Source organism: Myotis lucifugus, unplaced genomic scaffold (assembly GCF_000147115.1).
Source record: "Myotis lucifugus unplaced genomic scaffold, Myoluc2.0 scaffold_31, whole genome shotgun sequence".
Classification (NCBI taxonomy): domain Eukaryota; kingdom Metazoa; phylum Chordata; class Mammalia; order Chiroptera; family Vespertilionidae; genus Myotis; species Myotis lucifugus.
In genome coordinates this window covers 8,580,049-8,597,355 of record NW_005871079.1, presented here as the reverse complement: position 1 = coordinate 8,597,355, position 17,307 = coordinate 8,580,049, and the positions used below count along the sequence as shown (strand labels likewise).

Below are 17,307 nucleotides of genomic sequence, written 5' to 3'. Positions count from 1 at the left end.
TAAAAATCTGCCACATAGAGAAAAACTGCTATTAAGTGTGGTGGGTGTATATCACTGTGCCCACTGGAGGGGGTAGAGTTGTGTACATAATTATTTTCAATGTGTTAGTAGATATTCACTTGATGAAGTGGAATTAGTTGTTTCTGGCAATGTAGGAGGTGTATTTGAACTTGTGTGTCCAAATCATGCAATTTGTTAAACTGCTGAAATACATGCAGAACTAGGCTGGGTTTGATACTAGTACCATTACTGATCTAACCAGATTATTTGTCTGGTATTTTGTGTAACCTGTCAGTAAAATGTTTGAAAACATGTTACCAGACTGTTTAGTTGTAAATTTATAAGCTATGTAAACACTTGGGTTGCGGGAAACGAGTTAAGTCGGCTCGCGTGAATTGCGCGTACTCCGCGGGAGCCGTCTTAAACTCGGTTCATATAGATTTGCGGTGGAGTGCGGGAAACGTGTAAACTCGGGCCGATTGTAACTGCGTATTACCAAATATTTCATTTCAATCGAACCCATACTTCAAAAGATATAGGCATTTTAACGCGCCATCTTATATTTTGGCGGGAAATTCACCCGCAACCCAAGTGTAAATATATCCTCATATTAATATATTGTATATTTTTATTATACATAAATGGAAAATTTCAAAGGAGGGGTTGAAATAAAAGTCCTTCTATTCTCAGTATACCACAGTGGCTTGTTCTGTGTGGCCCAAGGGCATGCTGACTCTACAGACCACTGGCCCTACATTTCAAATATTCTTGGAACTCTAGCCCTGGGAAGGGGGTATTTTTAAGATAATGAATGCAAAACACCTTTAGGGGCTTGCTTGTTTGTTTGTTTTTACTTACTCAGTTATGTCTGTTCTTTCTTTTTTTTAAAAAAAATATATTTTATTGATTTTTTTACAGAGAGGAAGGGAGAGGGATAGAGAGTTAGAAACATCGATGAGAGAGAAACATCAATCAGCTGCCTCCTGCACACCTCCCACTGGGGATGTGCCCGCAACCAAGGTACATGCCCTTGACCGGAATCGAACCTGGGACCCTTCAGTCCGCAGGCCGACGTTCTATCCACTGAGCCAAACCGGTTAGGGCTGTCTGTTCTTTCTAATTTTGACTTCCTACTCCAATAATTGCCTCTGCCTGTCACTCACAATCTTTGTGTCTGCTCCTGGTTAGTGTCCCTGGCCATCTTAACTTGGCCACCTCCTTTCCTTTGTCCAGGTCCTTTAATCCAGCCCAATGGGTCTCTTCTTCATGCCTAAAATGTGTTTTGTGTTTTTCTTTTTTCTGTATAAAAAGTCCAGGCCTTTTTGTCAAACTTCACATGGCCTTCCTCGATACCCTTCAAGGTCCAGTTCCAGTAACAGCACTGCCAGTTTATGTCAAGGCTTCCACGACTGCTCCAACAGGAGCTGTCTCACCACTGTTTTTCCTCTGATATCTGTAATAATGTTTTTTCATGTGCCTCTTGTTACTCTAGCTAGCTTGCAGTCTGCTTGAAGCTTGAGTTTAAGACTTACATCTATCTACCCTCCCCAGTGAGTCTGGCAGCGTAGGCACTTGTTTAGTAGCATTTAAAATGCTTCTTATGTAGAGTGGTAGTTGGATCCTGAATCTATACAAGAATGAGTTGAAAGCTGTCTGTACAAAAAATTGTACACAATAGCTTTGCCCAGCAATTTTGGCTCTTTGTGGACATCAGGATTCTTCAGCAAGTCAACAGAACCCAGATTAAAAACTTGAATTGAGAGTATGGGTCCTTATGCTAAAATGCCAAATTGAATAAACTCTATTTGATTTCACTAGATGTTTTATAGGACTTTAATTCTAATAATCTCATCTAACCATGTTTGCTCAAGTTGTTTTCCTTTTGGAAAAGTGATACATAGTCAGAATATCCACCGAGGCTTCTTAATGGGGAGTTTAATTATAGTAATAGATTTGGGTTTGTACTATTTGGGTTTGTACTAAAAAAAAAAAGAGGAAACAGAAGTAGCATGTTGCTAAGGTCTGGGCTTCCATATGAATTGAGTGTGTGTGTCAGTTACTATCCCTGGAACCACTGCTTATCTCCTAAGGTCGACCACAGGCCTGATAGAGTAGTGTGGATAAATCGAATTATAAGTTTTGTTCAAGGCATTAAACCAGGTTTCTCAATAGTAATGATTATACTCATTAATTATTTACTTACAGTCTTTGCCCTCCAAACATTTTCTTAAGAATTTCAAATATACAGAAAGAGGAAAGACACATACAGTGAACACTTAATGTACCCACCTATATGATACCGAGTCGATAAGTAAACATTTTGTAATATCTGCTTGTCAAATATCTTACCTAGAGCTTTTGCACCACCACCCCAACCCTCCCCTATATGGATAAATGAGTAATTCTGGAAAACTTTAAAATGGTTTGTTAGAAGGCTGAGCCTTCCTCTAGCTATCAACTCTGTTTTAAATTGATAATGTGGAGGAGGAATTTTCTCTAAGTACATTTTAAGAATTCCATGTTAATAGTTGTTTATAATATTTTACAACATTTTCCTCCTGGACTTGTCCTTTGTGTTTTTGGCATGGTTGTATTTGGTGATCCACAATTATATACGCTGTTACAGTACTTTCTTTTTCAGCTGCCGCCTGAAAGTGAGATTTGTACTTAAGACAGGAAAGCCAATTTCCCTCCCCAAGCCTTCCTGCCTTTTGGCCCTGTGTAATGCACCTTTGAGATGCAATCATTATATTTGCTGGGGGAAATAGCTTTAGTGTTGATAGGTAGGAAAACTGGGAAATAATTGTGCAAAAGGACTCTGACCTTGGACTGTGTGGCTGGAAACTGTCTTAATGAAGAAGTTAAGTTGGCCTCAGAGGCCATGGGTGGTAGAGGGGTGTGAAATACCAGGAAACAAAACCTCTTTGAGTACCCCTGTATGTGGAGGAGGCTCTCCAAGGCAGGGGGCCTCCTGGAGTGCAGCCTCAGTCCCCTCTTGATGCCTTGAGCAAACAGCCAGTCAGAGCCTCTTACAAGTAAGGTGACCAGCCAGTGTATTGACACGCACAGACACAATAGAAAACTGCATTAGGAGGCGAGCCTTTGGGATTTGCAGTAAATATATTACAGAACACAAGTGACTTGCCAATACTGCTTGTTTAGCAGTTTGCAAGGGCAATGACAGTATGGATTTTTGAATTAGAAGGGAAGGGCTGTTCTTTCTCTGTGCGGGAACATCTACTTGATGGCTGGGGAGAAAATTGATTTTAGAGAACAAAATGCAGCCGCCTTTATATATGTCATTTGAAAGGCTTCTATGGATTAGTGAGTGAAAATAAAAAGGTTGCTTTAGGTTTAGGAAAGGGGGTCTTAACACTGATCTGCATCTAGGTCTGGTATGGAGAGAATAAAGAATGGATGGGCCACCGAGATGGAGGAAGGGCAGCCGGTCCTATGCAGCCTGCAGCTACAGGTACCCATTTGGGCCTCAAGCATTGTCTTTTTCAGCTTTGGCTTTCAAAAGTCAGCTTTGTGGGTTTATGATTGACGAGTAAGCTTATTTGGGGCATTAGAGTGAGTAGTCATAGTCCCCATCCATTGAGTTCCCACATGCCCTAGGAATTGTGCTATAGGAGTGCTCTGTAAAATCCTTCTAGCCCCCTGTCCCCACTTTGTGTGGATATTAAGTATTCCTCCTTACAAAAGAGTTAATAGGCTAGTAGGTTAGGAATGAAGACAGCATCTACCCTACAGGATTGAGTGAGTTTCTTTACGCAGACACAATGGTGCCTGGCACTTGGGTACTCTGAGGATAGCTCTTCTCGAAATCTGTTATTGATCCATTTGAAACTGTACCCTGTTGTTGAATTCCAGGCCACACTCCCATCGTGTTTTTTCAAGCCCAGTTTCCTTCCTCCCTCCATCTAAATTATTCACTATTCATTATTTTCCCTCAATGACTAAGTTTTTTATTTGTTTCCTTCTAAGATCAGAAGCATTTATCTTAAGGCTCAAAAGGAAACTTTTTTTTTTTAAATGCAAACCCCATTAGCAGCCCGTTGTCTAAGGAATCTAGAGGAATTAAAATGCCCTATTTAGGCCAAACAGTAAAATAAGCCCTTGGAAGGCAGCAGCCTTAAGTAGTTAATACAACTACCAGTGAAAATAGAGTTGTGTTGAGTTTTTTCATTTAAGGGAATGGATGAACAACAAAGAGGATTTGGTTCATTTTACTGAAGTGAGTTTTGGCAGAATAAAGGATGGGAGGTGCATTTCTGATTTTTTTCTTTTTAATGTAATGTAGAAAATCCAACTCTTAATTTATCACCCTGAAAAAGGGGGTGGGGGTAGGAGGGTGCGTATGAATTACAAGGCCAGGTTGTTGCTTGGTTAGAGAAAGAAGTCGTTTTCAGCCTTGATGATGTCTATCTTTTGGTGAGGTGTATCTTTTGGCTGTGAAAACTTGTAAGGTGCTTTGCAAAAATTTGAGTAGTTATATTCTGCATGTACATCCTGGGCTTGAGATTTTTGTGTCCTGTCACATTCACAGCTTCTGCTCTGTGCTAATCATTTTGGAAAGCAGGAAAAAAAATGCACAGGGCAGGAAAGCAGGGCCATTGGAATTGGACATACTGAAAGTTTAGGCTCTTGTCTGTTATTGCCAAGTAGGATGCAGTAGAAACTTGTGTATGTCTACTGGGGATAAAGGAAGGCAGCTGAGACAAATTGTGCCAGTACCTATTCTCACACTTGCTTAAAAGCTCAACTGCCTGACACCTGTGTGCTGAGAAGCTCCAGGTTTCTGTCTCTGTGTTTAGCCTGAGGAGGTCCTGAAGTCCTGAGTGTCTGTAGGGAAAGCTCGAGGTTCTTGACAACCCCCTCATCCTGGTTCAGGAGCCTTTTTCATTTGTAAGCTGACTGGCTCTTTTACAGTGTCTGGACTATCTCCTTGCACAGCTACCAAGAGATTGGACTTGGACCACTGAAGTGTATCCAACATCTGTACTTTTTAGCTGATCAAAGATCAAAATCATACCAGTAACTCAGGAGGGGATCTGCTGACTTTTGAATCTTATAGGAAATCTGTATTCCATAATTGACTACCCTGAATGCTGTGATGTTTGTGAGATAAAAAGTATAAAGAGGTGTCACATTTTGGATTTCTCTAGGGGTATAGGGATTTTTTGAACTGGTTGCTAAATCTGTATTCTTATTTCTTGACTAATGGATCTAATATGGCTTACCCCCCTAAAGAACCGCAGAAACATCAATGTCAGCATACACTATAATCTTGTGCAGCCATTGTTTTGGTTATTATTTTATCACAAGGTCAAATATCCTGCAAAGCTGTGATTTCTTTTTTATTTTTTTCTGATTAGCTACTAGAATTACTCTTGTCAGTTTCCCTCAAAGTACTGAAATTGCTCAAGGTTTATATGGAATGAGTCCCAATTGTTGCTTCTCAAAACAGTATAAAAGGGAAGAGGCTTTTGAGTAGACTTTGCACTGTGAGAATATTGGTATTGACACCATTTATAATTTGGAGTATAGTTTGAAGACCAGATTCTACTGTTTGTCGCATACTGGTTAATATGGCTGTAAAGAGGAGATGAATGTGGCTACTTTTCCAAGTCTATTACTCAGGAGGACTGTAAATTTGATTGGCTGTTACAATTCTAGCAGAATCATTCGATTTGAGAGCAATAGAAAGATAAGATATCCAATTACCCAAATGATTTGCAGGGTTAGCCAACGTTGTCATGGAGACACGAGTTGGAACAAATTAAATTTTAAGCAATAAAATAATCTTAAAGCCCGTCTGGGAACAAGAAAATTTGGCAGTGGCACTTACCTGAATTGAATCTTAGCTTGACACGATGTTGTTTGACATTGATATACTGTGGGGGCCTAAACTTATATATGGCACAACATTCCCTTAAAAAAGTAGTTCGGCCAAACTAGTAAAGGGGAGTATTAGTATAAAATTGGATATTAACATTGATTCCATGGCTTAAATGATAATTAGGCTCTGGGTTCCCATTTTGTATTTAAGGATTGAAGTGCCTTAATAATGATTAAATAGCATTAATTGGACACTTGAAAAAAGATTGATTTCTCAGCAGCATGCAGTGTTTGGAACTGCTGCTCCCTTTGTGTGTGTGTTAACAGACATAATAGAATGTGGATGTCTTTTAGTGGGGGGTGGAGGTGTAGGTATGCATATATTTGCATGTACAAATAAGGAAATTTTGACATGCTCCTGCGCTGCAGATGATTCTCTGTATTTGTTACAATTTTGAGTTAGCTGCAGTACTGCTTGCAGACTAGAGAAATTGCCTTCCAAACTTTAGCCAATGACCCAAAACCTGAGTAAGCGTCACTCTGGGGCTTAGAAGGTTATTTCCCCCTATTAATGTATTGTTTAACTGGTTCCTGGCTTGTGGTGCAGATTTGAAAACAGCCCAGCAGCCCAGAAGGAGGGAGGGCTCTTTATCCACATGTCTATTAGACAGATGGAGACGAAAATTGGTCTGAGGTCAAGCCATTTGCAGCATTCTCACAGCCTTCGATTTTCCTCTCATCCTCACCACAGATCATCTCAAATGATTCAGTAATGACCAAAAGTGCAACCTTGACCTTTATTCCCTGGTGAATTACTGTGTTTCACAGTCCAAATGGCAGGAAGTCTATGCTGTTCTTCCAGAAGGAGCTCGGCATTATTGAACCAAGCCAGCCCTGTGGGAACCCTGTGAGGGCAGACCAGTGTAACACAATCTGTGGGTTAAATTTGGTTTCTGGTGCTCTGGGAAACGAGAATTGACATGTCCTGAACCCACATAATTAATGGAAGAATATCTGGGATGCTTTCTAAAAACACGAGCACAGAAATTGATTTGTCTACTTGTAAAATAACTGGTGCATTACAGGAGTGGTAACTTCGGGGGGCCCCTCCTTTATAAATCATTCTCACTTTCATGATTTAGTTGTTCTCCCCTCTCATTTAACAGCTCCCCAGTATATTTTAGACTCACATTGCAACAATTTAAAATTGCAAATTGTCATGACCGGACATAAGAGGACCCGGGGCTTGTCTTTGGCATACTTTTAATTGTATATATATTTTTTGTCAATCCATGCAACCCTGAATAAATTCTCATTCATACAACACACATCCCCCTGAAAAGTAGCTTGACTGTTATCTTGGAGAAATGATCATTATTTTTCTCTTGCTTAGATTTCTGTATGGATTGTATTATGATGTATTGATTAGGGTTTTTTTAAAGAATAATTTAACTTGTATTTAAAATGATATTCCTGTTTGCCTCCACCTGCATAGCTGAGTTAATATTCTGTGAATCTTTAATATACTAGTGAAGTTTGTCATCTAGGATCCTTGTACTTAGCATCTTCTTAAATACTTAAAAGCTTTTCCAAAAGGTTATGCTTTGAAAATTTTCACCAGCATTCCAGATTTCATTTTAATCATGAGCCAAGATGCTTTGAGAAAATAATTTTTTCTCCCCTGCTGACTTCACTGAGCACAAGTTTTTTTCTACCTCAGTGGCTCCCAACCTGTGATGCCTGTGCTTGCTGGGCACAGCAGTGCATGCTGTTCCTAAAGCAGAGGCAGGCTCCCAATTTGTAGTGGAGTCCCCTCCCTTAAACAGTCTTCTGGCCACTCGCAGAGTAAATTGCATTCTGGAGCTGTGCAGGTTTCTTGGTGCATGATGTTGATTGAAAAGTAAATCCCAGGTTCCAACTGGGAAGGCCAAGAACCTTGTCTTCCTTCCCAAGGTACCACTACTCCAGTGACTCAGATTGTGGGGGAGTAATGGTCTGGGTGGGGCTTCCAGACTGAGACTGAGTTGGGGGCTCAATGGCTTTGCCCTGGGACCTCACCATTGCTGATGTCTCTAACTTGTGGCCATTTTGCTTTGTGCCACATGGTGTCCCGGTGGAATAGTTGCTTTCCTAAGAAGTCGCTCTGGGAGAAGAGCGGCCGTGTCATTCATGTGCAGCAAAAAATTAGGACGCACTGTCCACAGTCACCTCAGGCAGGAAATTCCTTTCCCACTATCTGGATTGGCTAGAGATTCCAACCCGTTAGAGAAATATTCATGCCAAACTGCTGAGCCAGTTTTCTCCAGAGAAGATGTGGGGAGCAGGGTGATGGGAAATGCTCAAACCAGTGATCAACAGTGCGCTGGTGGCTTGCTTTGTCATGCCAGAAGGTGTGGAGATAGTGATCCCAGACAGTTGAAAGTCAGTTCCAACCAAAGATAGGCCTACAAGGTAGTTACAATGAAGAAGTGTTTTTAATTTTATGCAAAGAAAATAACATTACAAAATTTGAAGAAAGAGCCTTCTCAGGAACCCAGTTTTCAGAGGTAACTTGATACTTGCATACTCCTGGGCAGCTGTTGTCTCTACCTATTTTATTTTCGTAATTGTAATTTTAGCCTTCCTGCAATGATGATGATGTAGTCGGCTTTTCCTCCCACTAATTCTGTTATTGTATGATATTATCTAATTTCTTAAGAATTCCCTCATGACTAAAACCTGTGAAGAGGGTGAAAGGTGTGTGTTTGCTGGGATGTGTTTCAGGGGAGGCTTGTTCGCTTTCCCTTCTGAGAACAATAGGTGATGACTTCACAGAGGTGCTCTGTGATTCACCCTACAGAGTTGATTCACCCTACCGAGTTTGTCTTAAAAACCTTCTGTGGCGTTACAGAGTGCATTTTCCTTTGAGGCTGCCAAATGCTGTCTTTTTCTATCATGGGTCAAGTCAATATGATTTCATGTGAACAGCACTGTCTGAACCCCATAACAAGGGCTTCTGAATAATGGAAATGTGCTGTTTAGGCACCAAAACAGCTGCCATGCTTTTGTCAGGGATGCATCTTTACCAAACTGACAAATTAAACTCCAAATGCTCTGCTTGGCAACAGTTGGGTCAAAACATTTAAGTCATTAATTAGAAGGAACTGAAGGGGGGAGGTGGAATTTATACAAATACACAGTGTTGCAGACTCAACTTCATCTTGGAAATGCAACTGAATTCTTAAAAAAAATAAGTGCAGCCCTCAAGTGGGGCCAGCCAAGCTTGTCATTTGCAAATAAATCAAAAGACCATCATTGCTGGAAGGGAGAACCAATGAATAGAGTTGCTTTGTCATTCTTTGATAGGCCCCATATTCAAGCCTGCTATTAAAAATGAATGCATTCAAGAGACTCTGCATTAAGAACATAAACAATTAAGGGCACTTGAGTTGCTCTGCTGAGAGCTGCCACGAAGGAGATACAAGAGCAAGAGCTTTCTCCGGAGATGCAGGCCCTGCAATCTGTCTCAGGAGGAGCCAGAGAATGGGAGCAATTAGTGTTGCTATCACCGCCCCAGCAGCCTTCAGCAGGTTTCCCCCCTTTCTCTTAACCCCCTCCTTGTTTCCAAAGAAGCCACAGTGAAGGATGAGCAGTGAAAGGATAGAGTCGGCGCACCCAGTTGGAAAGGGCTCAGATTTAGAATGCGGTAGGAGCTGCCAAGTGAGGGGGAGATGGAACACAAAAGTTATTATCTGCCAGTAATTGGTGACTTATGTTCTGATTAATTGAGCCACTAAAGGGTTTCTGTCATCTGGTACCCTTTGTTTTGTTTTAATCATAGGGTTTAAGGAGGGGGCGAGATTACATTGCCATGGGTGGAATCATTTAAATGGATATCGTTTGAGGTTGTTTCCCACAGTAGGCAAATGTGTTCCAACACCCCCCGTTTGTGTTCTTGCCTTGGCCTTGTTTTATAAAAAAAAAATGTGTGGAGAAGGCAGCCATGGCATTGTGGCAAGGCTCTGGAGAGAGGCAGACCTGGCCTACCGGCCCACTTGGGTAAACCCTAGTTTCAGGGGATCTGCTCAGATTGAGGATTTGAGAGTAGGTGTAAGAGGACCTGCAGTGTGCTAAGCAGTAGGCTCAGCCGCTGTTGTGGTTAAGGGATGACAGCGGTTCTCGGCTGTGGTCTTAGTCCAATAACCACACATCACCTGGAAACTTGAGAGCAGTGCTGATGCTGGGGCCCCAGATCTCTTGACTCAGAATCCCAGCTGCTCATGCTTTTAGCAAGTCTCTCAGGTGATTCCAAAGCATTCTTAAGTTTGAGAATCCCTCATAACCTCATTACAACCTCAACTTAATGACACCCCAAGTTCTTTCCTTTTTTAAAAAAATATATTTTTAATTGATTTTTTACAGAGAGGAAGGGAGAGGGATAGAGAGTTAGAAACATTGATGAGAGAGAAACATCAATCAGCTGCCTCCTGCACACCCCCTACTGGGGATGTGTCCGCAACCAAGGTACATGCCCTTGACTGGAATCGAACCGGGGACCCTTGAGTCCGCAGGCCGACGCTCTATCCACTGAGCCAAACCGGTTAGGGCCCCAAATTCTTTTCATTTGGATTTCCCCAAAATGTGATTAGTCAGCATATTGACAATTCTATTTTAAAAGAAAGCTACTCTGATGCATTAAAATTTAAAGTAAAATTAACCCTTTCATGAGGTGTATGGTGAGGGAGAGTAGTAAATCTGGTGTGAATATTGGGTACTCTAAAGTAGGTCTCTAGGCAAAGGTCCCTCCTCCCCCCTCCAAAATAGACAGCGCTGTATTAGGGAGATTATTTTCAGTGTTTTGCATCTGTCATTTTGGGTATGTGGTTTTTATTTAAACATCTTGACTTTTCTCCAGGTATATAAATGTCATCTGCAGGAAATAGAGATGTATTTGTAGATGTGATTTTGTGGATTTTGCTCTATTGGTGGGCCAGATTGATGTTAGTGCTGATACACTAACACTTCTGCCTGAGGAGAGAACTAAAGTGCAGTTTGGCTGTGACTTGCTTATCTAAGGTTCACAATTGATAACTGAGGTCCCTTGTAAAATGCCTACATCCATAGCAGGGCAGTAAGGATGCAGTGCCCCTGTTGTTGACAGATGGGGACCGCTTCTTGTGATATCATTGTTGGCTGAGAGCCGTGACCTTGTGCTGTTGCAGTCCTGTTTGGGTTGTATGGCTTTGCAAAACAAAGCTGAATTTATCAGCTTTATTTCTGATCTTGAGTATGTCCCAATTTTCCATTTCCGCTTCCTGGAGAAAGGACTAGGCAAAGAATGTGGCCTCTAATCTTGCTTTATGATCCTGGGCAAGTCATTTCCTTTAGACGTCGGTTTCTCCATGTGTGACGTGAGGATTGTAAGAGGGCCAGGCACCCACATGGTTTCATGGTTTGCCAGCATTGTTGTGACTCAGTGCCACTGTCAATCACAGAGGTGGTGGACCTGACCACCCTTTTCTCTCTTTCCAGTTTAATAATAGAGTTAGACAGTAAATCAAAGGTGGTGTTCACAAGGTCACTGGAAGAAAATAAAAAGTCACCAGGAGCCCTACCTCACAGCATAATCACCGTTTTTATTTTGGATATCAACAGTCCTTGGCCACATGCATATGTTGTAAAAAAAACACACAGGCACACTAACATCACGTCTTTGTTCTCCTCCTGCTTCATCTGGTAATGTGTTGGCTGTTTAAACATCATTATCATACATGTGACTTTAATGATTACTTGCCTTGCCTTTGGGTCTAATACTGTTCTCCTAGTATTCGACAACTGATTTCTCAGGAGGGCAAATGTTAAGATTTTCAGAAATTCTGCAAATGTTTGTGATGTGTTGAACTGCTGTTACATCTTTACCTGTTTTTTCTCTTTTGCTTTGAAACCAGTGCTGCAGTGAACAGCTTTATGCATGAAATGCTTTTCATTTGAACTATTTCCTTAAGATAAATTCTTAGCTGTGGGAAGCCTTACCAAAGGGTTTGAATAATTTCATGCTGTTAGAACACATTGCCCAGTTGCTTTCTAAGACGACTACCAATTTACTCTGTCATCAGTAACGTTATGATGGTTTCTGTTTCCCAGAGGACTCATCAATGTTGGATCTCATTAATTTTTTTAATAAACTAACTTAACTGGTCCAGAATGACCCACCTTACAACAAAGCTTACGTTTTTTTTGGTTGCTGGTGAGGGTGAACATTTTTTCTGTATTTAACATTGCCATTTCACAGATTCAGAAACTTCTAGTCAGAAGTGATTTAGACGTTATCTATTTTCCTTTGTGTGCGTTGTTTTCATATTCTTTTTTTAAAATTTATTTCAGAGAGAGGGAGAGGGAGAGAGAGATAGAAACATCCATGATGAGAGAGAATCATCCATTGGCTGCCTTCTGCATGCCCCCTACTGGAGGTCGAGCTCGAAACCCGGGCATGTGCCCTGACTGGGAATTGAACCGGTGATCTCTTGGTTCCTGGGTGGATACTCAACCACTGAGCCATGCTGGCGGGGCTTGTTTTCATATTCTTGCTCGTCTATTTGTTCCAGACACAGGAGAAGGAGACAGGTGGTATAAAGGTCCTCCTCTGTTCTTGTTTCCATTTCTTCTCCAGGCCATTTATTTGAATTCCCAGGAGAGATGGTGTGGCTTTTGATGTTTCTTCAGTGAAACCAAAAAATCAGTTTGCCAGCCCTCAGCATAAACAGCATTTTTTATGATCCATCAATTTGCAATTTAATGGTGATGAAGTTTCCCCTTCCATAGCTGACTTTGGGCAAGGTGCCATTGGATTGCTTTGAGACCATGGGCTATTACTCTTAAGCAATTCTCACCATGTTTTGAGCTTCAAATAACATTCATTATACATGACTCTGTAGTGGAGAAGTGAGCAGACATTGAGGAGTGGCCTCTTCTGTTTGTAATTAGACTAGGTGTAAGGAGTATAAAAGGTGGAGAGTCGAGCTTTTAAGAATCATAAAATCCTAAAACGTAAGTTCAGATGCCCAGAACATGTCTTCAGTTTAATACACCCAGGTTTGGTTCAAAATCTAGCCTTCGAGGTATTTGATCATATTTAATTTAGTTAAAATATGTGAATCTTATACCTACTAAGTGTTAATAAGAAACAATGGGCACAAAATGGAGTAGCTTGTGTTAAGGCTCACATTGGCAAACCAAGACTTAATAGGTTTTTATCCTCTCCCAGGATCATAGCCGTTAACCAGCCAATAGCAAAAGTGAGGTAATCCAACTGATAGGCCCCCTCCATTCCCCTTAGGTGGGTGACCTTGCCTGAGAACAGTACATTCTTCGCTAATAATTTTCTTTCTCCACTCCCTTTCTGCTTTTAAACACCTTTCCTTTTGGACAGCTCTTTGGAGCTTCTTTCTGTTTCCTAGATCAGACGCTGTCTGCTTCATGACTCATTGAATAAAGCCAATTAGATCTTCAAATTTACTCAGTTGAATTTTGCTTTTTAACATAAGATGTGATTTGTTACTGTAAACAGAGCCTTATTCGAACACTGGTTAGTAATAGTTTGTCTGGTTGCCTCTTGATCATTGGGTGCAAGGGGATTCCATTTTAGACAGTGAACCATTCCTTAAAAGCACATGGACTGTGCCCTGTGGGCAGTGTTCGTGGCAGAGGGTGCAGAGGGGAGCTGTGTCAAATATTTAGTAGGTGTCTTGTTCTTATGCCTCCTACCTTGTCGTGTGGAGAAGACATGGGTGCTGAAAGCTATTAAGAATCTGTGTGGTAGCTTTATGTTAGATGTGATTTTAAACCTGTGGGCTTACTAGTAGTGTATCAAAGGGTGGCAAAGGCTGTGGAAGAGTTTGTTTTCTGGTGTTACTTGGGGGGAAAGACAGCTTTCACACTGATGTGAGGTTGGCCTTCAAGGATTGGGTTAAGTCAGCAAACTCATTAGTCAACAGAGCCAAATATCAACAGTACAACGATTGAAATTTCTTTTGAGAGCCAAAATTTTTAAACTTAAACTATTTAGGTAGGTACATTGTTATTAACTTAATTTGGGTACTCCTAAGGCTTAGGAAGAGCCACACTCAAGGGGCCAAAGAGCCGCATGTGGCTCGAGAGCGGCAGTTTGCTGACCACGGGGTTAAGAGAATAGCTCTTTGCAATAGTTCAGCTGTAGTTCACATGTAACTTACTTGATGTTGATGAAACACTGAAGTAGATTGGTGATAAGAACTGTGGCCAAGCGTTGAAATGATTTAAAGGCACTTACTAGTAGTACTGGTTTACTGAGATGCAAACCCAAGTTTTTGGATTATGAGGTCCAACTCTGTTATCATAAGCAAGTCAGTTAGGGGAGCTGGCTTTGGCAAGGGAGAATAAAAGATGGTTCTGAACAGATCATTTGGATACCTGTTTCCTGTTGCCTCAGTGAATGGAGGCTAGCCATGATGGTAAGGCTTGATGTTGGGGCCTTTACCCAGCTGGTTAAGTTTCTGGGCACAAAGGTTCCATGTAAATCTGGTTTGGGCATAGCTCTTGAACCTGACATAAGGTTGTTGCCTTATATGGTGTCAGAAATACAGGGAAAGTTTAGTTAGAAGTATTTATGACTATTAGCAGGAACCAAATACGGCTTCAGCTTTCATCAGGAAAATGATTTCCAGGTGGAAAATACAGTTAGCCTGCAGTTTTTTTCGTTGGAGTTGTCTAGCCTTTGCAAGAGGTAGAACGCTGTCTGAAAAGCTTACAGAACTTGCTTAAAACCTGCTTAAGCAGGGCCAAATACACAGTTAGCCTGCTTGCAAACTCTGTGGTCAGGAATGGAAACATGGGTAGAAAACACTACTTGTTAATTTGTGTTCAGTTATAGGTCTTGCATTGAAACAAGAGATAATATTATTGTCAGTCTTTATGCTGCTTTTCAGACTTTTTTAAGGGCTGGGAAAAACATTTATGAAATCCTCCTGGGGTGGTGGTAATGTTTTAGAACTCACAAAGAAAGCAGTCAGGGAAACCAGTGGACCCACCCTCATGCTGCCTGGAGGTGTGAATTCTCCTTATGCAGAAGCCAGGGCAGCTCAGAATTTCTGGGTGAGCCAGAGGTGAGACTTGAATTTAGGCATCTTTGCTCAAAATGAAGCTCACTTGTCAGAGGACAGTTTAAGATTAGGGTTTACAGACCTGGCAGGAGGAGGAGATAAGTGGGATAAAGGTCCTCTTCTGTTCTTGTTTCCATCTCTTCTCCAGGCCATTTATTTAGAGCTAGTGGCCCGGTTCACGCATTCATGCACATTGAAAGGAAATTAACTAGAAGAAAGATTCGTGTGGTAATTACGTTACTGCGAAAAATTACATGTCAAAATAGTATATATAATATAGTATTATAAAATTAAAATACATAGTGGGATTAGTGCCAGCAAGAGCTTTCTATGTATCGTGCATGTGCATGTCAGTGTTTATTTTTAAATTGCCAGTGTGTGTCATATGTACTGGCCGGTCGGACGGACGAACGGTCTCTTAGCCTTTTATAGATATATATATATTCCCAGGAAAGATGTGTGGCTTTTGATGTTTTTTTCATCAAATTGATCTTCAACCTTCCTCCTGTTTTTGTCTTACCTACTCTCACCCAATTTGTATGATCTATGCTTTAATCTGTACTTATTTTTTTAATAGCTAATACTATTAAAGTTTTACAAGTTCATTTCATTCAGACCAGGTTTTAAGTGTCCCCTGACAGTTAAAATCAGTTCTACCTTAAAGCCACTCCCATGTAATAGCACATATTATTATTAATTAGATAATTTTTTTCTTACACCAAAATAAATTCCATCAAGATCAAGTACTTAAGTATAGTAAGTATAACCATAGCAGCACTAGAAGAAAATTAGAAAACGGCTTCTATAATTTTTGAGTGTTCTAATTCTGGTCCCAAAGCCAGAACATAAGAACAGTATTCTTTAGCTTGACCACATAAAAACTTAGTTATGCACAGCAAACAGCTATAGCAAATAAGGTTGAAAGACAAATGGCAAGCTGGGAAAACGAGGGGAAAGAGTCAATATTTGTCATATGGGAAGAACTACTACAAAAAGACAATGATAAATAAATACCAAAGGAAAAACAGAAAGAAAAAAAAATACAGAGGGTCAATAAATAAATGAAAAGATGTTTAATTTCAGGAAGAATCTGAGTGATGCAAATAAAACTGAGATAACGTTTTACTCTATTAGATGAATAAAGATTTTTTAAAAGGTCAACAAAACCCAATATTGACATTGTGAGAGAGCATGTACCTTTATAGACTGGCAATCATATAAATTGGTAAGCTTTTCTACTGGGCAGTTTATCAGCATGCATTCCAATTTAAAATATGCATACACTTTCACCTAACAGATTCACTTCTAGGGGTTTCTTTTAGAGATCTTTGTAGAGGGTTATCTGACACAGAATTTATAAATGTGGCAAATTAGATGAAATATAAATATCCACTGATATTGGGTGCTTAAATACCAGTAGGCTTGTATTTATTGAGTGGGAGAGTGTCCATGATACATTTTTTAGTAGAAATAACACATTAGAGAAAAGCAGTATATATAGTGGGGGCCCTTGATATAAATAAAAGTCTCTCCACTCTGGGCTTCTGAGTGCCTCAAATGATGCTTCCCGGAATCACCACAGTGTTACTTCAGGGTTATCCCTGGATGAGAGACCTAGAGTTATTTTATTTTTCTACATACACATCTGTGTGTACTTCAAGTGACTATTAATCATTTTTTAAGATTGGGAAACCTTAAGTGTGAATTTTGGAGAAGGGGAAAGTGTGGAATGCTGTTTGGATGTATCGTAGATAGGGAGTGGGGGGCAAGGACTAAGAGTCCACCAAGGGCATTCATCCTCCTTTACACACACATACCACACACACCACACACACCACCCACGCACCCCCACCCTCCCTAACCCTGTTGTGCTGATGCTTTCTAGGAGAGCTATGACCTTGAGTTAGATTGATCGGGTGAATTGGGTATGGCTGCCCTGTCCTATTTTTACACGTGGTGCAGCTGCACCCTTTTCCATATGTCTGTTTGCCCTGCTGGTTAAAGCAAGGTCTATACCAGTCATTTCCTCTTCTAGTACTACATTTCTAACAAGGCCCCGGCTGGAACCCTATCTCATTGGTAGTCAGGGAGAATTGAGTTGAGTGGACCCCAATCCAATCCCATCCAACCGAAGGCCTTGTTACTCATTGTTAACTAGAATCATCTTAGAGGACAAAAAGCAGCTCTTGTTTGATATACTTCATTATACGGTTTCTGAGGTCTCTACTTTATCTTACTTTTTCCATTCTCTGTTTCTCAAGGGCATGGCTATGTGCTTCATAATTTTCTTCTGCTCATGATCCTTTTCATTACCTAATCCACTATCAGGCGGCATTAGTAAGTAAGCATT

The 17,307-nt window shown here is 40.7% G+C and overlaps 1 protein-coding gene across 8 annotated transcripts in view; it reads left to right on the top strand.

The window, feature by feature from the left end:
* Window positions 1-17,307, top strand: part of TLE1 (transducin like enhancer of split 1) — an 86,505-nt gene that overhangs the window by 10,892 nt on the left and 58,306 nt on the right. The window lies entirely within an intron of this gene.